We start from the raw sequence: 25,172 nt of genomic DNA, 5'->3' as shown, positions 1-25,172 counted from the left end.
AATATTTCTAAGTGAACAATTCACTGGAAGGAATTATAATAAAGATCATCCAAACTATATAGATCTGCCTGTTTCCCAAGCCTAGAGCTCAGAACAATTTAGCCCAGAGTATAGATCTACATGGACAAGCAATAAAATCTTATTATGCTCAATCAGAAATCTTCATTTTTTTAACAAAATTTATATGCTCATTTTTACAGACCCTTCTAGAGATATCATTTCTCTGTATGTCAAATATGATCAAAATATTCCTATATTAAATAGACCATTGATGTCTACTCATTTTATTCAGGGATTTTGGCGCTTAAGATTTGCCAACCATCAGTCTACTCCAGTGAATATTGTCCAAGTAGTTTCCAAGTACCCACTAGATGTTAAAGATGATTCCAATGAACCAATGGATATATTAGGAGTACCTTATTCTTTTTAGAATAGTTTAATTGATTTAGGAGGAATATAAAAGAAATTCTATACTCAGTGTGGTAGGTAGATCAATGGCCTTCAAGTATGTCCAGGCCCTAATCTCCTGAATGTGTGAATGTATTGCTGAAAATAGAAAAAGGAATTCTGCAGATGTAATTAAGGATCTTGAAATAAGAAGATCATTCTTAATTGTCTGAGTGAACTCAGTGTAATCATAAGGGTCCTTATAAGGGGGAAGTCATAAAAGTCAGAATCAGAGAAAGACTTATGACAATGAAAGCAGAGGAGAGTGATATACAGGGTCGTGAGCCAAAGAATGAAGTTGGCTTCTCGAAAGTGGAAAAGACAAGGAAAGATATTTCCATTTAGAGTATCCAGAAGGAATACAGCCCTACTGACACTTTCACTTTAGTCCAGTGATACTTTGACCTATAACACTGCAAGATAATAAATTTTCATTGTTTCAAGCCACTAAGTTTGTGGCAATTTGCTACAGCAACAATAGGATAATAATGTACACTGTAAGGGCCCCTGGGTGGCTCAGTCAGTTAAGCGTCTCACTCTTGATTTTGGTTCGGGTCCTGGGATCGAGCCCCCCATCGGGCTCTGCACTCAATGGGGAGTCTGCTTGAGATTCTCTTTCTCCCTCTGCCCCTCCCCCCACTCTCTTCCTCTCTCCCTCTTTAAAATAAATAAATAAATCCTTTTAAAAAATAATGCATACTGTATTACCACATATGTTTCTCTTTAATCATACAGATAGAAATTACAAACTAAAAGAATGTATAAAATTAATTTTAATGTAGGTAAAGGGAAAAAGAAAAGAATGTGTGTGGTCAGAGATCATCAAGGTCTTTTGTACTATACTATATAAATGAGATAGACTTTGAGTCAGAATTTCAAAAATTAAAGCTAAAAATGCATAAACAGAATACCTCTTTATTTCACCAACTTTCACTAAACCTTTCTACCTCCCATGCTACTTCATTTCCCACTAGCCTGCTGGCATCCCTGATTGTGTCTCTCAGGTACTAATCAACATTCTTATCATACATTTGTTCTCAGCATCCTTTTGGATGTTTTCTGTCCAAAAAGCCACTTGAATTCTGAGTTATGTTGCTACCATGGCTGCTGGTATCCTGCAGGACAACCCTGATGCCATTGTTAAGGATGTTGGTTCCCAGTACTACCTAAGCTAAAACAAACAAACAAAAATCAAGTAGTAAAAGTGAAGTTGTCTTCTATTGAGACCTCTTAGTTCCAGGGCCATATAGTTTTTTCCTTGAAGATACTACAAAACTTCTCCTCTTGCCTAACTCCTGAACATTTCCAGTTGTTGAAAACTGAGTGAAAATACCTCATTCAACTTTTTGCCTCCATCTACATCTGTACGTGGCTAGGTATAAGAGTGCTGGGAGCCAGAGAGAAAAGGATCTATCTAACACAGATACCATGTTGTTCAGCCCATTCTAATATAGGTCAAAATTCAGCCCCTGAAATCAAGAAAAACTCCACTCATTCTTGAACCAATATTTTTTACATAAATTAAATCCTTGGGTCTTCCATTTCTAATTACGATAGATATCCTTTCAGAAAAACACTATTTCTGAGAAGAGAAAAAGCTGAATACAAAAGAAAACAAAACAAAAATATCATATTTTAAGGCAACAGGGGCTTTTGAGACAATGAGAACTTGAGGATAGAAGATCACAGAGAAAAGGCACCTGGGGGGATGAAAATGACTCTGAAAGCTCAGGATTTGGCCCAAACTTAGGAAGAGGAAAGATAAGATTTCAGTGGAAGACTTTCAGCTAAGAAGCAGAGAAGTTAGCATAGCTTTGGGCTATCTCATAGGCTGGTGAAAGAAAAATTAGAGTGTGAAGCTATCAAGAGAGCAGATCTGAAGGGCCAAGATTCCCAAGAGAGAAGTGCAAGTAAATAAGCTGAACACTGTATTTTCTTCCATTTGAAGCATTTGCTGAAGTCTTAAGCTGCACCAGGCCAAGAGGCCAAGACATTCAGCAAAAGGCTGCTCAAAACCAGAGTGGATTTTAATATTGCAGAGGGAGGAGAGATGGATGGTTCACCAAGAATGAGAGTCCCTAGTAAGTAAAATGAGTTCTCATTTGGAGAGGGCAAGGGGAGATGATCACTGACCTTATAATAACTGTGGCCAACTATAGATTATTTTTGTTTTTGTTTTTTAATTGGAGTAAAGTGACTTGATTTCACTTATGCAACCTACCAGAGAATAGGATAGACCCGCGGGGAAAGAATATATTACCATACAGACCTCCACAATTTTTATAAACATTTTCCACACATCGCAACAAGTTGAACCAGGAGAGAGAAAAACAAAAACAATACACATCCAGATGAGCTAGTTATTGCAGTTTTCAAAAATAAACATTAAAACAACTATGGTTACATGTTCCAAGAAAACAGATGACAGTTTAGGATATTTCCAAAGAAGAGCAGTTATTTTTTAAATTAAGTTTAAAAAAAAAACCTGAATGTAATAGTTGAAATAAAAGACCTAAAATGGGTCAGTTTACACATAAACTAGACACAGCAGAGGAGAGGATCAGAAGAACATAGCCAGGTTAATATACGAAATGGGAAATGGGAAAAATTCATAAAAGGCCTATGATCTTGTGGGCAAAAGGCCTGACCAAGTGTCATTACAGTGCCATAGAGGGAGGGAAAAATGAAGAAGAAGCAATAGTTGAAGAGATATAGAATAATTTTCCAAAGCATATGTAATACCTTAAGCTAGGTATTTATAAAGCTACAACAAACTCAAGCAATGTAAATTAAAATAAATCAGTACTCAGATCCACTATAATAAATCTGCTAAAGATAAAACCCCAAAGATAAATTTTTCAATGCAGTTAAAAAAAAAGACACATTACCTTCAAAGAGCAACATAAGATTGATAAGTGACTGATCAAAAGAAATGATGGAAAACAGAAAACATTTTTCAAATGGTAAAAGAATAAACGTCTAATATAAAATCGTATAATCTTCAAAAACAACCTTCAAAAGTAGAAATGATACTGATCTCTTTAATTTACTTTGAAATTTACTTTAATTTACTTTGAAATACGTCAAAATAAATAGAATGCATTAATAACTGGATAGAGGTTAAATGAATAGCTATAATGTGATAAAGCAAATATAGTAAAATATTAATGGTCATATCTAGGGAATGGCTATATTTATTTTCACCATGAAAATCTGTCAACATTAATCTATGCTTGAAAAATTCATAATAAAATATTGAGAAAAATGAAAGCATAAAAGCTCTCCTAATGGATGAAAACATCTGAGTAAGAAAACATCTTATATGAAAAGATGTTCAGTATATTTAGTCATCAAGGACATACTATTTAAAGTTTCAATGAGCTACTACCCCAATTCCTGAAGAATGGCTGAAATTAATTGAACCAACAAAAAGAAAACCAATAACACCAAGTGTTGGCAAGAATTTTCAGCAAAAGGAACACTCATTACTACTGATACAGCCAGTTGTAATAGCTACTAGTCAGAGTTATGTCTGCCTTAGCACCCAGTACTTCCACTTCTATGTGTCTGCATACGTACACCATATGACATATACACAACTGATAATAGCAGTAGAATTTATATTAGCCCAAACTGTAAACTAACCAAATTCAGTGGATATGTATTTCACCATTGTTTGAGACCCAACAGTCTAAAGGTATAATATTTCTTAGCTTTATCAAGGTATAATTTATAAAACTGTAAGATATTTAAAGTATACATCAAAATATGGCAAGAAAAGACAAACTCTGCTTGATGGAATTGAAATTAGAAGAAATGTCCCAAAGCCCTGATTTCTGATCCATGTTTCAAAGATAGAAACGTAAGAAGCTTCTCCCTCATGGGTCTACATGGGTCTAACAGGTCCATGAATCTAGCAGGGCATCTAACCTGATGCTCCAGGCCACATTAACCAAAGGGTATTGATAAGCAAGGTAGACAGCTATACCCACATCATTTAGGAAGCTGAAAACAGAGGCACAGGAAGCAAAGGCCTTTATTAGCATTAGTAAGAGAGACTGGAACATGGAAAATAAAATTACCTGTTCTACTGAAATAAATTCTCAAAGGCCATATAGTTGTCATGAATGGAAAGATGTGTAAACAGGAAAGCATGAGGACAGGTGATTTGTGAAAATACAGACTTAAATTAATAGGTTGACAAGATGGTATTCTTGTCTATGGGAGGATTTTTCTCAGGGAAGTTCATGTCAAGAGGAGAATAATTTCTTTAATTTAGTAAATATTTATAAAATCGATTGAGTTCATAGTCCTGCCCTTTCAGAATAGATGACATCAGGAAGGTCTGTCAATAGGTTGCTACAAAAATTCCAAAACTGGGAAGACTAAAGAATGGTAGGCCCTACCCTAGAAGGGATTCATTCAACCTCCATTGACCAAATATATTTCAGTGTGCACACACATTTGAGAAACACTTGTTGGCATTGTCTATTATAATAAATGAAACAAAATCTCTGTCCTCATGGAGCTTGCTTTATAATAAAACTTATTTTCAAAAATCTTGCTACTTGGAGGCTATCTGGACAGGAGCATGAAAACAAGAATAAGTCTGCTCTTGAAAACAGTGTACAGCATGGAACCTGATACCATAAATTAAGTAACAACCTAATTATCACAATATGGAGGTGAGGTCAGAATACAGCTACTATAGTTACAAGGTTAAATCACATGAAAAAGTACTATATTTGAGAAGATAGATTGATTTCAGGATCTTCTCTATAATAAATTTGCATATGATACTGGTAGTAAGAAATACAAATTAAAAACAAGGAAGGTGAGATAAAATAAGTATTTTCAAAATTAAATAAAATGTAAATTAAAATATATTAAATATTATTTGACTCTAAACTCATACAATATCCTAGCTTATTTTAAAAACCATACTATAAATATATTTTAATCCTGTGCAGATAATTCTATCACGTATCTCTGCAGCTCAATGAAAACTCAATATTTGGGAATAAACACTCTGGAATAAAAAACAGTATTGATATTGGGCTCTAAAGCAATGCAGTTTATACCTGGAGCTCAGTGAACACAGTATACATCAAATCAAACAGGAATCGTAAAAACAACAAACATCAACAATAAGAACCAACTGATAGTTTGAAGCAGGTACACACACAACAGTATTTTGGCTTTTCAAGCCACATCTATGCCAGTCTCCACTGAATCTCTGCCACCAGGCATAATGCTTGGCACATGATAGAAAAGTCTTACTTAAATTACTTAAATTATTACTATTTATGGATAGATTACATCTCCATTTTCATTTTTACTCTGTTCAGTCCACATTTTTACCAAAAGAAAAAGCAAAACTGCCACTTGGCTTTTAGAATCTGAAGTTCAACATTAGGTTTTGATGATTTTGAGAAATAATATATGCTCTGGGCTTCCTAAATCTCAATCTTTCTTAGCTTTGAGCATAAGAGAATTTCTAGGAAGGAAAAAACATACTTCCACATGAAAACTGTATTTTCCAGAGTTTTAAGGATCTTATGTATCAATTTTATTTGTGATCTACTGAAAATTTGCTTCAAATATCTGGGCAAATTGTAAGTACAAAATATCAAGATATTTTTCTTATGAAATGTTCAAAGGGAACTCAGATCTCTGATGGTACAGTACTTACTATGTTACTATCCATCTTCACATTTGGCTAACGATGAGATTGTAATGCTTGAAATTTTTTATGTCTCAACCTCAGTAGTCCCAGGTAACTTCAAAATTTTCTGTGATGTCAGAGGGTTTATTTAGGCTTTACACCACAAACTTGGGGTTTTCAAACTAAGCTCCACAGATGCTTAGATATAACTTAGAGACTTCTCAAACGTCATGGCAGAGAACAAGGAGGAGCTGGGCATTAAGTGATATGAGCCTCCAACTGCACTTCAAGTGGAGAAGCCCTGTTTCTTTGTTTTCTGTTTTACTATCAATTTTCTATGCTTCACTTTATAAATGCAACTAGTAACAGAAAGATTAGTCCTTACTAGTCCTTACACCATTATAGTAATCCAGACAAGATATGAGAGAGGAAAAAAAATATATATATATATATTTCAGGGGTAGAATCAGTAGTACTTGATTAATTACTAAATTTGGTAGACAATGGAGTACAACAAAGGGAGAAACCAGAATTAGTACCAGAATATAAACTAGAATATGACAAATACTGCATTGAATGCATATAAAAAAGCTCTCAAAATTATATAAGTCTTAGAGATCAAGGAAGCCTTCTTACAGAGGGTAGCTTGGTAATATTTACGTGCAGAGTTAAACCATGAAAATGATAGAATTTTTTTATGTTAATTTTACGTGCAGAGTTAAAGTCATGAAATGATATAATTTTTTTAATGTTAATACTAATGATGGTAACTATAATTCAGTACTATTTTGTCACAGACATAGTGCAAGGAACATTTCACATAGTATTTCTTTACATCTCTATTATTAATGAGGAAATAAAATATCAGTACGGCCATATCACTTCACATTTGCCATATAATGTAACCTAATCAAAGGAGTAATATCTCATCATGTTCACAGTTACTTAAGGGGATTACAGAAGGCCATGGGTTATTGAGGATCAGCTTAGAATTCTGCCTAGAACACCACTCGAATCCTTCTTGGGTTAAAGACATACACTATCTTTTCTATCACACTATTATTTTCTACTAACAAATCATACTACGAGCACCTAAGAGATATGCTACTACACAGCCATCAACTCCATAGGCAATCATTGCTATGCTGAGGTTTAGAAATCTCTGGATGTTTTCCTTGGTGGCACAAGGATCAAAAAATTAAGAGGCACTTCTGAGGGTGACATTCTGTAAATGACCCTCTATTGGGAATGTAGTATATTACACCTACTACCATCCCCTTCTACAACCATGTTTCCAGGCTCTGCTGAATCTCTGGTCTGTAGGTGAAAATCTCATCTGCAGTTTGCCTCTGGGAATGCTTTTATACATTAGTAATGAAAACAATTTGGGGGAGTCTCTTATTTATATAGCTAAAGTTACATAGCTTTCAAATAGACCTTTACTAAGTTTGTCATTTGTTGTAGTTCTATTCATCTATAAAAACAAGTGGAATGAAGAAAGTAACTGTAATTACTGTATATTAATGTGTCCCTTGAACCTACATTCACCTCTTCTCTGTAAAATTTCATTTTTATTGTAAAACAGTTTGCAATTTGAAGGGCACACATACTTAACCCCAAACAAGACAAAACTCTGGTATTTTAAATAATTCAAAATTTCTAAAATTCTACCAGGAAATTAGTCTAAGGGAAATAATCTTTCTTCTAAATGAGGGCAAAAAAAAATCCCTTTTCATGAGTGAAATGTTATTTTCTACTTTCTTTTTTTTTAAAGATTTTATTTATTTATTTGACAGAGAGAGACACAGCGAGAGAGGGAATACAAGCAGGGGGAGTGGGAGAAACAGGCTTCCTGCGCAGCAGGGAGCCTGATGCGGGGCTCGATCCCAGGACCCTGGGATCATGACCTGAGCCGAAGGCAGACACTTAACGACTGAGCCACCCATGAGCCCCATATTTTCTACTTTCATCCCAGGCACAATCAGTAATATGAGTTATTTTCGGCTTCAAAGTAGAAAGCGATCAGTTGCACATATTTTCAGAAAACAAACTCTAAGCCAAACAAAACCAAAACCAACAGCGTGATTCAGCTTAAATTAAAGCCCTAGTAATATGGCAGGAAACATGCCCTTAGAAAAGTATAGAAAAACCACGCTTTATAGAACTTTTAATTTTACTGAGTTAGAACCATCAGAGTCACAAGGTCTTCTAGTCCATTGTTTCCATCATTCGAACATGTTGTGCAGCCTGGATGAGTGTGAACTGATATTCTTATTCTCCAAAGATATATCCCTTCCTGTTCATGAACTATACACATTAAATATCCCAGTGCTGTTCAAGAACAACTTCCTCACATACAACTAGTACAGCTGTCAGGGATAAAATGTGTATGTAAATGTACATGTATGCAGTTCCAGGACCCACTTATTTCGAGGAAAAAGCAATTTTGTAAATGTCTTTGAATGTTAAAAATCTCTGCAAAAGTATAAATTAGTGAATTAATCAACGCCTAAGCATATGGAATGCTTATGTATTATGTTATGTATTAAATTTATGTAAACATTTGACATCAAGCTTTTATGCTTCCCAAACTGATCATTTTATATGATTCGACCTAATGTTATATTTTATTATAGCATCAAGCTGATGCTGTATTAATATTATTATTATCATTAGTAGTAGTATTAATAATATTTGGATTTTTTTTCAACTTGAATAAAAGAAAATCTATTTCTTTTTGTCAGTCCTGTGGTTATTTATTAGGAAAAAAAAATAGCTTTTTGTCATAGTCATTTGAAACATTGGTGTAAAATATATGGAAGTGAGTATTTATCTACCTTTCCAGTTTTATCTTCTGCCACTCTATTTACACGTACTCTGAATTCATAGGGGACTTTCTGCCTTTCTTTAGCAAATCTGGCCCAAGGATGTCCATGTTTTCATTTTACTCTTGTAGCTTTCTGTCTCCCCAGTGTCCTCCCCATAACCTTACTGTGAGAGGTGCAAGAGAGGCCACGTAGAACTTTATTGCCTATTTGAAGCCTTCCTAGAATTGTTCACTCAGAACAGATTTTCCCATCTCTCTGCTCACACACTAAGACTTGGTTTAACTGTGGTTGGATATATGTTATTTTTACCAGTAGAGTGTAAGTTCCTTGAGGTGAGAGATCCCGTCAATTTGTCTGTATGCAATTTGCAGTCAGGGTGATGTCTGTATGCACACAAAAAGTGCTCCATGAATTGAAGATTGCTGCTAAACTGCAGTGCATTCCAAACACTAGAAGTACTGTAGCGAATCTCCCAAAGACATTTTCGTATACTTGGAATGTTCAGGTATCTACTGGTGTTTTCTAATTGCCTTACCACACATTTCCTACTAAATTACCAGAAGTCCCACTGAGATAGTACTGCCAGCAGCTACGTATCTTGCCAATTTGTGTTAGAAAATGTTGAAATGTTGCCTTTTTGGTGATAAACTAAACAGCAGGGGCTCTGAATTGTTACCGTGGCAACAGAGACCAGGGAAACTAAAAAGGGACTGAGAAATTCCAATGGAGGGATGAGAGGGCTGGATCTCCCAACAAAGATGAACTGATAAAGTCCCCAAGGCCAAGTACTAACCTAAGGTTCTTTGTGATCAGAAGACTGTCCTGACGCTGCCCAAAAAGATGAGTCCAACATTCAACCCTAGCTGACTCAATCTATGCTGACTTAATCCATGAATCATGTGGTTCCTTCCTAGACTGCTCCCCTTGCTCTGGAACACGAGACAGATTTTTAATCATTCAAAGGTTACCCTGAAATCAATGACCTTCTCACCAATTGCTGCAAGGTGCTTTCAATTCCTCTTGAATTAATGAGCAATTCAAGTCTCCAAGGTGACAAGATTTGAACCTTATATTTCATAGGAATTTGAATTCTAATACTTCCAAGATCAGTAACAGTTCAGCTTTTCTAATGTAGAGCTGAGATGGAATTCTCTGCCAGAATGTCTAGACTATTGTGAAGAGGAGAAAGACAATATTGGATCCCTGAGAAAATACTGAGGGAAACTTAAAGATAAGAGTAAATAAAACAGATTGGGCAATTATATTATGTTTTCCTGAAAACTTGTTCTTCTTCTCTTTATTTTTTTCCTTTTTTTTATTATGTTATGTTAATCACCATACATCATTAGTTTTTGATGTAGTGTTCCATGATTCATTGTTTGCGTATAACACCCAGTACTCCATGCAGTATGTGCCATCTTTAATACCCATCACCAGACTAACCCAACCCCCACCCCCCTCCCCTCTAGAACCCTCAGTTTGTTTCTCAGAGTCCATAGTCTCTCATGGTTTGTCTTCCCTTCCAATTTTGCCCCCATCATTCTTCCCTTCCTGCTATCTTCTTCTTCTTTTTTTAACATATAATGTATTATTTGTTTCAGAGGTACAGGTCTGTGATTCAACAGTCTTACACAATTCACAGCACTCACCATAGCACATACCCTCCCCAGTGTCTATCACCCAGCCACCCCATCCCTCCCACCCCCCACCACTCCAGAAACCCTCAGTTTGTTTCCTGAGATTAAGAATTCCTCATATCAGTGAGGTCATATGATACATGTCTTTCTCTGATTGACTTATTTCACTCAGCATAATACCCTCCAGTTCCATCCAGGTCATTGCAAATGGCAAGATTTCATTCCTTTTGATGGCTGCATAATATTCCATTGTATATATATACCACATCTTCTTTATCCATTCATCTGTCGATGGACATCTTGGCTCTTTCCACAGTTTGGCTATTGTGGACGTTGCTGCTATAAACATCGGGGTGCATGTACCCCTTCGGATCCCTACATTTGTATCTTTGGGTAAATACCCAGTAGTGCAATTGCTGGGTCATAGAGTAGTTCTATTTTCAACTTTTTGAGGAACCTCCATACTGTTTTCCAGAGTGGCTGCACCAGCTTGCATTCCCACCACAGTGTAGGAGGGTTCCCCTTTCTCCGCATCCCCGCCAACATCTGTCGTTTCCTGACTTGTTAATTTTAGCCATTCTGACTGGTGTGAGGTGGTATCTCATTGAGGCTTTGATTTAGATTTCCCTGATGCTGAGCGATGTTGAGCACTTTTTCATGTGTCTGTTGGCCATTTGGATGTCTTCTTTGGAAAAATGTCTGTTCATGTCTTCTGCCCATTTCTTGATTAGATCATTTGTTCTTTGGGTGTTGAGTTTAAGAAGTTCTTTATAGATTTTGGATACTAGCCCTTTATCTGATATGTCATTTGCAAATATCTTCTCCTATTCTGTCAGTTGTCTTTTGGTTTTGTTGACTGCTTCTTTTGCTGTGCAAAAGCTTTTTATCTTGATGAAGTCCCAAGAGTTCATTTTTGCCCTTGCTTCCCTTGCCTTTGGCAATGTTTCTAGGAAGAACCTGCTGCTGCTGAGGTCGAAGAGGTTCCTGCCTGTGTTCTCCTTTAGGATTTTGATGGACTCCTGTCTCACATTGTGGTCTTTCAACCATTTGGAGTCTATTTTTGTGTGTGGTGTAAGGAAATGGTCCAGTTTCATTCTTCTGCATGTGGCTGTCCAATTTTCCCAACACCATTTGTTGAAGAGACTGTCTTTTTTCCATTGGACATTCTTTCCTGCTTTGTCAAAGATTAGTTGACCACAGAGTTGAGGGTCCATTTCTGGGCTCTCTATTCTGTTCCATTGATCTATGTGTCTGTTTTTGTGCCAGTACCATACTGTCTTGATGATGACAGCTTTGTAGTAGAGCTGGAAGTCCGGAATTGTGATGCCGCCAGCTTTGCTTTTCTTTTTCAACATTCCTCTGGCTATTCGGGGTCTTTTCTGGTTCCATACAAATTTGAGGATTATTTGTTCCATTTCTTTGAAAAAAGTGGATGGTATTTTGATAGGGATTGCATTAAATGTGTAGATTGCTCTAGGTAGCATTGACATCTTCATAATATTTGTTCTTCCAATCCATGAGCATGGAATGTTTTTCCATTTCTTTGTGTCTTCCTCAATTTCTTTCATGAGTATTTTATAGTTTTCTGAGTACAGATTCTTTGCCTCTTTGGTTAGATTTATTCCTAGGTATCTTATGGTTTTGCATGCAATTGTAAATGGGATCGACTCCTTAATTTCTCTTTCTTCTGTCTTGTTGTTAGTGTATAGAAATGCCACTGATTTCTATGCATTGATTTTATATCCTGCCACTTTACTGAATTCCTGTATGAGTTCTAGCAGTTTTGGGGTGGAGTCTTTTGGGTTTTCCACATAAAGTATCATATCATCTGCAAAGAGTGAGAGTTTGACTTCTTCTTTGCCAATATGGATGCCTTTTATTTCTTTTTGTTGTCTGATTGCTGAGGCTAGGACTTCTAGTACTATGTTGAATAGCCATGGTGATAGTGGACATCCCTGCCGTGTTCCCGACCTTAGGGGGAAAGCTCTCAGTTTTTCCCAATTGAGAATAATATTTTCTGTGAGTTTTTCATAGATGGCTTTTATGATATTGAGGTAAGTACCCGCTATCCCTACACTATGAAGAGTTTTAATCAAGAAAGAATGCTGTACTTTGTCAAATACTTTTTCTGCATCTACTGAGAGGATCATATGGTTCTTGTTCTTTCTTTTATTAATGTTTTGTATCACATTGATTGATTGGTGGATGTTGAACCAAACTTGCAGCCCAGGGATAAATCCCACTTGGTCGTGGTGAGTAATCCTTTTAATGTACTTAAAAATGGATCACAGGGAACCCATTCATGTAGATCCTATTGGCTAGTATTTTGGTGAGAATTTTTGCATCCATGTTCATCAGGGATATTGGCTTCTTCTCTTTACAAGATAAAAAACAAAAACAAACAAACAAAACAAATTTTATATATCCTTGTCATGGCTTCTGTTTTAAGTTTTTTGAACTGCAGCTAATTCCAGAGGTTTGGTTGTTTTGTGATAGCACTGATTTGTACATTTATGATGGGTGGATTTTTGTGTACCCATGGTATAGTTAAATAGGAATTTTTAAAGGTGATATATCATTTTATGTATCAGTACATTTTTATATAGATATAGACATACAAATAGATCGTTTATGCTGACAAGGGGTGTATATTATCTACAATAAATAAGAAAATAAATTGTGTAATAAGTATAAAATAATCCCATTCTTGAAAATGATTATGTCATATATCATATTATATATTCACCTGTATATACACTTACCTACAGGAAAACACAAAGAATGTTTAACAGTCACTTCTCTGAGTACAGCTGAGAGAATTCAGGTAGAAGAGGTCTTTATTAAATTAATTTGATTAGGGTGGATCTGAAAATTATTCCAAAATAAGCACATATTATCTTTTATAAAAGGCACATTATTTTTAAAGATTTTATTTATTTATTTGACAGAGAGAGACACAGTGAGAGAGGGAACACAAGCAGGGGGAGTGGGAGAGGGAGAAGCAGGGTTCCCGTGGAGCAGGGAGCCCGATGCAGGGCTCAATCCCAGGATCCTTGGATCATGACCTGAGCCGAAGGCAGACAATGACTGAGCCACCCAGGCACCCCTTAAAACAAAATTCTGAAACAAATTATATTATACATCTTCTCTGTTCTGTTTATTTAATTATTTTCCATTCTTACTTTCATTATTTCCTTCAATGTTTAGTATGTTTAATTTGCTGTTCCTTTTCTCACTTTTTAGATGGCTCCTTAGATCATTGACTTTTAGTCTTCTTTTCTAAAATACGCATGTATAGCTATATTAATTTCAGTCCAAGAATGGTGTCAGCTGCATTCTATAAGGTTTTTGTTTGTTTGCTTTGTTTAGTAAATTTAACTTAAGCCTATATACCAAAAAATGCAGAAATCATTATGGTAGGGCTGAAATATTTTGATCACAGGGAACCCATTCATGTAGACAACACCAATATAAAGAAACATTATATAACAGGACATCAGAAGTCTCTGTGCTTCTCTTAGTAACAGCTGCTCACCCCAAGGGCAATACTATCATAACTATTAAGTACTTATATTAGTTTTGCCTGATGTAAATTTTTTTACAAATGAATCATACAGCATGACCTATTTGTCTGGCTACTTTTGCTCGATATTATACTTGTAAGTCCTCCATTTTGTTCTGTGTAGTCGAAGTTCATTTATTCTTGTGATGTGTAATATATCATTGTATGAATATGCCACAATTTTTCATTCATTCTGTTCTAGATAGGCATTAGAGTATTTCCAGTTTTGACTATTACAAATAATTCTTCTAAAAGCATCTGTGTGTGTGTGTGTGTGCGCATGTACATTCATTTAAGACCATATGTAGACATACCTTTTGTGTATATATGTAGGAATGGATCATATATTCAGCATTAGTAGACACTAGGAAACAATTTTCCAAAATACATGTACCAATTTATACTTCTACATTTAATTTAGGAGAGCTTCAATTGTTCCATATCCTCATTGACATTTGGTAGCATTTTTTAATTTTTCAATTTAACCATTTTAGTAAGTGTGTAGTGATATTCAGTTGTAGCTTTAAATTGCATATTCCAAAGGCTAATACGATTAAGAAAATTTTTCTATTTTTATTACACTTTCATACCCCTATTTTGTGAAGTGCCAATTCATGTTTTTGCATATTTTTCTTTTAATTGTCTGTCATTGTCTTTTTAATTAATCTAGTAGTTTTTTTTTATGGATTTGAATATAAATCCTTTGTTCAGTATACGCATTACAAATATCTTGTTCACTTCTTCAGCTTGATTATCACACATTCAATAACGCCATTTGATCCTCTGAAATTTTTTATCTTAAAACAGTACAAGTTATTTTTTTCCTTTAGGGTTAGTCCTATTAGAACCTTCTTTCAGAAAAAAAAATGTCCACTCCAAGAAGATTCTATGAGGTAATTTTCTAGAGTTGCTATATTACTTTTTTTTTTTTTTTAAAGATTTTATTTATTTATTTGACAGAGAGAGACACAGCGAGAGAGGGAACACAAGCAGGGGGGAGTGGGAGAGGGAGAAGCAGGCTTCCCGCTGAGCAGGGAGCCCCACAGGACCCTGGGATCATGACCTGAGCCGAAGGCAGACGCTTAACGACTGAGCCACCCAGGCGCCCAACTATATTACTTTTTGATAAACAATTCTGGGATTAGTTTTTATGAACTGTGTAAAATAGTAGTGTACATATCTTTTTTCCTCTATGAATGTCCAATCCATCCATTCAGGCAAAGATCATCCTTTCCTCACTGCACTATCACCTAGTCATAAAACAGATGACCATATGCGAATGGAATCATTTTCAGTGATTCTAAATGCTTCCATTGGCAGGTTTGTCTGTCCTTGTGCCAATATTATACTGCCTTTATTACTGTATGTTTATAATGGGTTTTATATCTGGTACTGTAGAGCTAACAAATTTCATTTAGCTTCAGAATGTTGTCTGAACACTGCCCTTTGCATTTATGTGTAAATTCCTGAAGTCAATTTGTTAATTGCTACAAAAACTAACAAACAAGTCTGTTAGTATTTTAATTGAGATTGTTTGCAATCTCAGGATCATTTTAAAGGGTACTGCCATAATTATAAAAATTACTCTTTAAATTCATAGTGGTGTATTGCTTCATTTATTAAACCTATAATTTTTCTCATTTTTTGGCTTTTTAATATTAATGTCTTGTTCATTTTTTGTTAAATTTGTTTTCAGGTAATTGCTGAAGTTTTTGCTACTGTATGATAACTTTCACATTTTTTTCAGCCTATTATTTTTGTTCATATAAAAATAAAACTGGTTATTATAAAGAGAACTTACATTGAAGGATCTTGCCAAGTTAACTTATTAATTTAAATATTTATTTTCTGAAAAATCTTCAACATTTATAACTTTATTATCTGGGAATTTCTTTTATTATTCCTATTCCAGTTCATATTCTTTCTATTTTTTCTCCCTGTTTTAGAACACTGGCTGAACAGAGCTGGTACTAAAGGGCATTCATGTTTTGCTTTCAGCCTTAGAGTTAACATTGAATATTTCTCCATTGAATTCACTGAGTTTTTAATTAGTACTATGTGTGAAGTTGTGTGCATGTATGTAAAAGAAAGATGTTCCCTTAATTTCAATTTTGCTGAATTTTATTATATTTTATTTTTATTAGTTGTGTGTTTTTATTGTTTAGAAGAAAAACTAAATGGTTAAAAAAAGACTGGAAGCAAAAGTGACAGTTATAGTTTTTTTTTGCTGAATTTTATAAGAAATTTTTTTCATATGCTTTATCTATATTTATCAAAACAATCATATGATTTTTTCTTCAATTGTGGTGAATTATACTGTTTGATTTTTTAATGATAAATTGTCTTTGCTTACCTAAAATAAACCCTATTTGGGTTTTTTGTTTTTTTTAATTATGTTATTTAGTCACCATACAGTACATCATTATAAACCCTATTTGTTAATAATGTTCATTTTTATCACTCTATTTGATTAGCTAATATTTATTAAGGAATTTTTCATCTATAGTCAAGAGAAAAATTTGTCCCAAATTTTCCTTACTTGCTGTATCTTTTCCAAGTTTTAGAAGTAAGTTTGTGTTGGCCTTATGAAAAAGAGTTGGAAATTTCTCTCTCTTTTGAATTTTCTAGAACGGTTTGTTAAAGAGTTATATTCCTCTGTTAAAATATTTGGAAGAAATAACTGGTAAAACCATCTGATCTGTCTTTATGGAAAAGTTTTCAATGATGATTTAATTTCCTCAGCTGACATCAGATAATTCAGATTTTCTATTTTTTTCTGCTGTCATCTTTGTAAAGTTGTATTTATCAATAAATCTGTTCACTTTTTCCAAATTGTCAAATATAATGAAATAAAAATGTTCATAATATCTATTTGTTAAATTTACTTCTAAATATATTTTCTTCAACTTATGATGGAGTTACATCCAATAAACCCATTGTAAGTTGAAAATATCATTAAGTTGGAAATGCATTTAATGCACCTAACCTACTGAATATCATAAGCTTGCTGTTTATCCTCATGATCACGGGACTGACTGGGAGCTGTGGCTCACTTCATCTGCCCGGAATCAATGCAGAAGATCTTATCATATCTGCAGCCTGGGAAAAGATCAAAATTCAAAATATCATTTCCATTAAATGCGCATTGCTTTTACTCTACCATAAAGATCAAAATTCAAGATTCAAAATATGATTTCCACTAAATGTGTATTGCTTTTACTCTATCATAAAGTTGAAATATTTTAAGTCAAGCCATTGTAAGTCATTTAAATATCAGTAACAAAAATGAAAAATTATAGAATCACTAAAAATTGTATTTGTTTTGATGATTTTCTGTTATTTCTTTAACATTTTATTGATTTCCTATGTTGTTCCTTCTAATTTATTTCTTTTTCACTTGCTGATTTTTCTAGTCTTTGATATAAAAATTTAAATCATTTTTTCTTTTTTCAAGTTTCTATTTAAATTCCAGTTAGTTAACATACAGTATAACATTAATTTCAAGTGTAGAATTTAGTGATTCATCACTTACATATACTTTTTCTTCCTTTTTATTGTATGCTTTTAAGTCTATATATTAGCTGATTCATACATTTTTACTTGTATCTTAATTATAAGATTCATTTAAGATATTTGCTACTATCTTCTTTGCCTCACATTATTTAGTTTAATTTCCACTTAGTTGATATTTTTATATTTATTATTTTTATTGATTTTTATTTAGCTTAGATCCACTGTGGTTAAAGAACTTACCATGAATATTCTCAACTGTTAAAATTTATTGAACCTTTCTTTATGGTAAGAATCTGGTCAATTTGGTGAATATTCAATATAAACTTAATACTATGATATTTGTGGGGCACCTGGGTGGCTTAGTAGGTTAAGCAGCCAACTCTTGATTTCAGCTCAGGTGTTGATCTCAAGGTCATGAGTTCGAGCACCACATTGGGCTCCAATCTGGGTATGGAGCCTACTTAAATTTTTTTTTAAAAATAAAATAAAAAATAAATTCTATGATATTTATCATTTACTATTTACACTAGTTTAATATGACAATTAGGTTAAATCAATTACTTAGATTGTTTAAGCTTTCTAACCTTACAGAAATTTTGTTTGCTTTTTCTACTAGTTTTTAGATATGTTTGCTAAAAAATATGTCAACATGATTATGAGCCTGTCTATTCTCCTTTTTCTTCACTTAATTCTTGCTTTGTATGTGTTTAGAGTATAGACTTAGAGTTATGACATCTTCTTCTTAAATTCCTCAAAAATTATGAAATTCCTCTTTTATTCCTAATAATGTTTTTTTTGCATTAAAATCTACTTTATGTGATATTAATGTAGTTGTCCCAAATTGCTTTTGATTTTCTATATTTTCTATATAGCATTTAAAAAACATTTCATCCTTGTATTTAAAGTGCATTTCATGTAATCAGTATGTAAGAGGAATTTGTACTTTTATACAGTCCCCAAATTGACTCAATTACTTGGAGTATAATATATATATATATATATATATACATTTATTATAATCAATGATGTATTTATGTTTTCTTTTATCTTCCTATTATTTATTCCCATTTGTGTGATTTGGTTTATGTTCCTTTTTCCCCCCTTCTCTTTTGAATTAATCATGCATTTATCTGTTTTTTAACCCTATTAAACATTGCTTACACATTGTTTACACATTGTTTAATTCTTCTTCAAATTATTTACACATTGTTTAAATTGTTTACACATTGTTTCTTTTTTAAATTATTACTCAGGTTGTAACATCAACCATTATCTTATTACAGTTTAATAAAAACAATATTTACATCTTTCCCGATACTGCTAGAGCCCTACATCTATTAAATTATATCCACCATATGCATCTTTGTTGCCATGAATTTTAGTTCTACATAGGGCTAAACTCATCAAAGTAGCAATATTGTTCATTTTATTAAGTTACTGTTGTTCATTTTTAATCAACACTTACTTATATTTGCCCATTTATTTACTCTTTTTAGTTTTCTTCATTTTCTCCTACATATCTATGTTTTCATTGCTATCTCTTGACTATAATCTGAAAAATTCCTTTCTTTACATGTAAGCCTATTTGCTTCCAATTTCCTTCTTCTATCTTACCTTTATTTTTGAGGATTTTTTTTTTCTGAGTAGAGATTATTAGGTTGACTGTTATTTGCTCTTAATACATTAAATATGCCATACATTGCCACTGGTTTCTACTGTTTCTATTAAGAGGTCAGCATCAAAAAATATTTCTTTCTCTGATAGTAATGTATTTTTTCTTTTATACTTTCAAGATTTCTACTCTGTGTTGGTTTTCAGCAGTTTTACTATGATGTGTAGAAGTGAGGTGTTAACGTGTGTGCGTCTGTGTCTGTCTGTATGTGTGTTTACACTGCTCTGAGTTTGCTGCCCTTTTCGAGTCTGTGTATTCATGCCTTCCACTTGTTTTAGAAAACTGCTCAGCCATTGTATTTTCAAGTACTGCTTTTTCTACATTTTTTCTCTCTTTTTTCCATGGAACTTGATTTGCACGTATGTTTACACACTTGACTGTGTCCCATATGTCTCTTACACTTTTATATTTTTTCGGTTTTCTTTTTCTGTTCCAAGTTGAGTGTTTACGTCTGAATTCCAGTATCCAGTTCATTGGTAGGTCTGTCTTTATTGCCTTTTTTTTCTCTTATTACTAGTCATATTTTATTATCTCATGCTGTAGCTCTTAATTTTTAAAAAGATTCAGTCTACAGCAAGTTTATCCCTATTTTCCCTGCATGATTCTTTCAGGGCTAAGTGTTCTTGTCTCTCAGTCCTGTAATAATATGTCTCAGCTATTCTTAGCTTCCCAAGTTAGCTCTTCAGCTTCCCAGCCCATGCAATTTCAAATTTTATAAATATCTCTAAGAGAGACTACATTTATCATGAAGCAGGACCTCTCCCCATGAGTATCTATTTTCCCCCTAATCATGCAAGATAGTGAACTCCCTTATATATGTTTTTGGCTTAGTTTTCCAACCTTGTATGCAACCCAGAGCTCAGAACTAGCTTCAAATTTGAGACCACTGAAAGGTTAACATGTCACACTAGCCCCAAGTTTCTACAAAATATACTACTGGAGTATCTTTCTACCTGTGGAAAGTATCTTGTCTGGAACAAGGTTGACCATCAGCCCACATGCTGAAACCAGCCAAAGTTACAAGGAAAGCAAAAATAGCTGGTCATCCTTAACTCATCACAACAGGGTTTTTTTCTGTGAATTTTAGCTCTTCCAGGCCTTGTTGCCCCCAAAGTCCTCTGATGCCTTTAAAAATATGATTTTGTGGGCGCCTGGGTGGCTCAGTTGGTTAAGCGACTGCCTTCAGCTCAGGTCATGATCCTGGAGTCCTGGGATCGAGTCCCACATCGGGCTCCCTGCTCAGCAGGGAGTCTGCTTCTCCCTCTGACCCTCCTCCCTCTCATGCTCTCTGTCTCTCATTGTCTCTCTCGCAAATAAATAAAATCTTTAAAAAAAATTAAAAATATGATTTTGTAATTTATTTGGCTTTATTAGGTGTAACAGGAGCATTAGTCTGTTGCAAACTGCTTCATCTTACCTGGAAATGTTTCTGTGGAGTTGTTTGAATTGTAGGTAAAAACCATGTAGCTCATTGGTATCTGTGTATGTATCTTCTAGATAGGGTTTATGTTTCTTCTGGCAGACAGCTTGGTTAGAGTAGATTACCTTAATCTTCTCAGAAATTAGGTGCTTCAAATTTATTTTCAGTGACAACTGGTTTATCTCCAGTCTAGGTTTACTCCTTGGATATAGTCTTTTGAATTCTAGTAGAAAATTCTGGGTGTTTATAGAACCTCTCTATTAGGACAGGAGCTCAACTCTAATTTTTATTCTACGAGTCTCCTGAAATAATGAAGATACATTTTGGACACTCAGATGTTCAGCCTCAGATTTCTGCTTAGCTTCTCAGCTCAATAACCATGCCCCCCCACCAACCCCCCATATCAAATTGGAAAATAACTTCAATAGGAAAAGTGTTTCCAAATGTCTGGCTCATTTTGCTTAGCTTCCTTTCTCTATCAAAATTATAACTTAATAAGTTTTTATTGTGGTATGCTCTCAAATATAATTTTTGTCTTATTTTTTTCCAGCTTGGTTATTTGTTCTCAATGAATGGATTGGTCCACAACAAATTATCGTGCTGCTTTCAAGTTAATTATCATGTATTTTAATTCTATTTCTACTTTCAACCACACAAGACATTATAAATATAGTCAGCATGTATTTTTTTACCTTATTCTACATATTTATCTTTTCTCTTTCTTCCCCATTCCTTTTCATCTGTTTTATTCACTTCCTAAAAAAAACTTCTAAAATTTCCTTTATTAGCTATCCTGTTAACTAATTCTCTGCAAATAAAAGAGGATGCATGTATAATTCTTTGCAATTATTCAGAACAACCTATGGAAAAAAATGGGTGCTGCTAAACAACACAAAATGAAATTCGATTTTAAATCAATAGAGCAAGGTTTTACCCTTTTATTCACAGATGATGTCAAATATTTATAAGTATTCATCTATAAAATTGTTACATTTTAGGGTAATGGAAATAAACTTACAATTCATTTGATTAAAGAGACTTCTCGGGGCCTGTGAAAAATGACTATGTAATTTCTTTGACTCAAATAGGAAAAAGACATTTAAAAGACATAAAACTAAACCAAAATTTATTTACTCTCAAAGAAAAACACTTTGAATTTTGAGCATGGTGGATTTTACTATATATATACTGAAATTTATTTTGAAGCCCAGCTCCATTATTCATGAGAAAGAAATCACTTCAAAATTTGCTCCACAATGAGGAGTTCTGACCCTTTTCATTAACCTTCTTTTTCCTTTCCCCCAATCTCAGTACTCACACATTTCAACACATCTCTGATGTTATTGATGCATATTAGTCTTCAAATTGAAATGTCATAAGCCACTTAAAATTCTCCTCAATTCATATCAAACCCAGTCAACATCTCTGTGCAATAGAACTCTTAAGAGTCAGAAATAGAATTTGTATTAGCTCTATGCATTTTTAAAACAATCTAATAGGTACAAGAAATATACAACATTTATATAGGACATAAAAATAAATTAAACTCAGTTGTCAAAAGTCCTCTTTAACCTAATAATTTTCTGGAAACTTACATGGTTGCTATAGATATAATTAATTGGCACTCTGTGCCTTAACAAAACAAGAGGAGATCCTTCAAGCCATGTGCATAACTAATTTCCTTCTAAACCAAGCATAATTTCCTTATATTAATAGCAGCTAAATGTGTCTAAGTTTCTAGGTTATTCATTACTGACATTATAAGAAAAGCTTAGAAACCACAAAACACCTCGAAGAAATAGGTATTCCATATGATTTTGGCTCAATCTAAGTCCTAGGGACAAATAATTATCACTACTTATCAGGCTGCTGGCTCTGCAGGGCTGCCATGCATTTCATTTTGATGACCATGAAATTCTGGCATCAAAATGTATTTATCAATTAGTAAAGGATGAACAATTTTTGATAATCTTGGATTTGTCAATGACAAGAGAGGGGTGACTTAAGAAATATAACGCATATAACAAAAGTCACTTAAAAGAGAAATAAGTATATCTCTAATAAAAACTTAACTTGGCCCTGGCAGATTCAGCATGCTTCTTTACTCCTCAAAAATGTTGCATAACTACAGTAGAGTCAGGCTGAATTGCAAGGCCATAATTTGTACTGGAATCCCACATTAAGGTGGAGCGGGCCCTAGCAAGAATACACCCACTTGGAGTATTGAAAGGAACTCTTGATAGCATGGCTGAAAAAAGACTAGACACCAGGCAGACCCAAGCCAGCTTAATTCTGAAAGAGGAACACAAAGAGTGGAGCCACAGATAATTGTCAGCAGTCAGTACATAGTGATCTGGAAATAAGGGACAGAAATAAAATCCCAGGGGAAAATACAAGGGACATGGTATTGACAGGACTAGAAAACATTACTAGTTCTAGAAAATCAAGTACAAGACCATGTTTGATAAGACGTATCCCTGACACAGGGTGATAAAAAAGGGAACCTGGTTCTGAGACCTGGGGTGAGAAGGTCAAGACTGGAGTAGCCACAAGCCTGACTTAAAAAGTTCAGAGTAAAGCCTTTCTACACAACCCGGGGAAAATCCATACGGCATTGTTCTGTGTTCCCATCATAACTTAAAGGGAAACTTTCACAATGTTCAAAGATCCTGATAGCCTGCAAATGATCAGGAGGAGCATGTCTTCAAACTCCTTGCAGCAGGAACCCATTTAGGTGGTACCAACCTTGACTTCCAAATGGAACAGTACATCCTTTCCAAAAGGTAAAGTGATGGTATCTACATCAAAAATCAGAAGAAAACCTGGGAGAAGCTTCTGGCAGCTCGTGCTGTTGTTACCACATTAAAGTCAGATGATGTCAATGTCATATCACCCAGGAATACTGGCCAACAAGCTGTGCTGAAGTTTGCTGGTGCTACTGGAGCCACTCCTATTGCTGGCTGCTTCAGAATCAGGTCCAAACAGTCTTCCAGGAGCCAAGACTCCTGGTGGTTACTGATCCCAGGGCTGACCACCAGCCTCTGCAGGGCTCTCAGCCTCTCACAGAGGCTTTTACAGAGGTATCTTATATTAACCTGCCTACCTTGGCTCTATGTAACACAGACTCTCCTCTGTGATATGTGAACATTGCCATCCCTTGCAACAACAAGGGAGCTCATTCGGTGGGTCTGAAGTGGTAGATGCCGGCCCAGAAGTTCTCAGCTTGCCTGGCACCATTTCCCATGAACACCCATGGGAAGTCATGCCTGATCTCTACTTCTACAGAGATCCTGAAAAGACTGAAAAGGAAAAGCAGGCCACTGATGAGAAGGTTGTGACCAAGAAGGAATTTCAGGGTGAGTGGACTGCTCCAGCTCCTGAGTTCACTGCTCATCAACCTGAAGTTACAGATTGGTCTGAAGGCATACAGGGGCCTTATGTGCCTATTCAGCAGTTCCCTACTGAAGCCTGGAGTGCTCAGCCGGCCACTGAAGACTGGTCCACAGCTCCCAATGCCCAGGCCACTGAATGGGTAGGAACAACCACTGAGTGGCCTTAAGCTTCCACAAAGGCAAACAAAATGGAAATAAGGTTGGTGGAAAATAGTTTCTTAGAAAAAAAAAAAAAGGAGTTGAGAGTAAAAATAAAACAAAAACAAAAACATAGAATCACATGTTGGGAAGAAATCCAAATTTTCCAAGAAAATTAATCACCTTAATCACCTTAGATTCTTTCAATGAACAGAACTAGTCTTAAAACCATTTATAATAAGGTACAGTTTTGTTTTTAATTGTTTTTGTTTTTATTTTTAGGCATATAAATTTATGAGCCTCATATAGAGAGATTATAAGGAGGACATATTATTCTCTAAGGACTTCCACAAACTATGAAAATGCAGTCAAGAGTATGCTGTAACAGAACAAAGAAATGTGTAGACTTTTATCTCATATTCTAAAGAATACAAATGAATGAAATGTCAGGATAAGAATGATTGGCAGGAAGAATTTTTGTCTATGGAGGCATGAGTCTGAACTATATTTATAAAAATCTAGATGTATAGTTGTTTTAAAAAAGCAGTCATAGTACCTGAGGCACAAGAGTTAAAGCAAATATTTTAGTAACTGGAAGAGCTCTTATCCACAATCACACACACATTAGTTATTTACCTCTCTGGTATACTGATTACTTTTAAATGGACATGGGCAGGCAATTTTCCAGGGAACAAAGGGAAGTGACCAATAAATATGTGAGCACACTTCCACCTCTTCAGTAATTAAATTATATTGAAATATTTTTCATCTATGGAGCTAACAGACTAAATGAATGGCAAGGTAAAATTATAAGATGTGCACACAGAGGCATATTCTTGTCAGTAGATATGCAAATTGCTATAACCCCAAAGAAATCAAGTTGACAGTTAAAGAACTG

At 34.6% G+C, this 25,172-nt stretch overlaps 1 pseudogene; it reads left to right on the top strand.

Annotated features, from left to right (window-relative positions):
- The window catches only part of LOC118520703 (small ribosomal subunit protein uS2 pseudogene), a 35,888-nt pseudogene extending 11,585 nt beyond the window's left edge, over positions 1-24,303 (top strand).
- The last annotated feature ends 869 nt before the right edge of the window (positions 24,304-25,172 follow it).

The sequence above is a fragment of the Halichoerus grypus genome, chromosome 11 (assembly GCF_964656455.1).
Source record: "Halichoerus grypus chromosome 11, mHalGry1.hap1.1, whole genome shotgun sequence".
NCBI classification, from domain to species: domain Eukaryota; kingdom Metazoa; phylum Chordata; class Mammalia; order Carnivora; family Phocidae; genus Halichoerus; species Halichoerus grypus.
The sequence above is the reverse complement of the archived record's forward strand: the minus strand, read 5'-3'. Positions and strand labels throughout refer to the sequence as shown.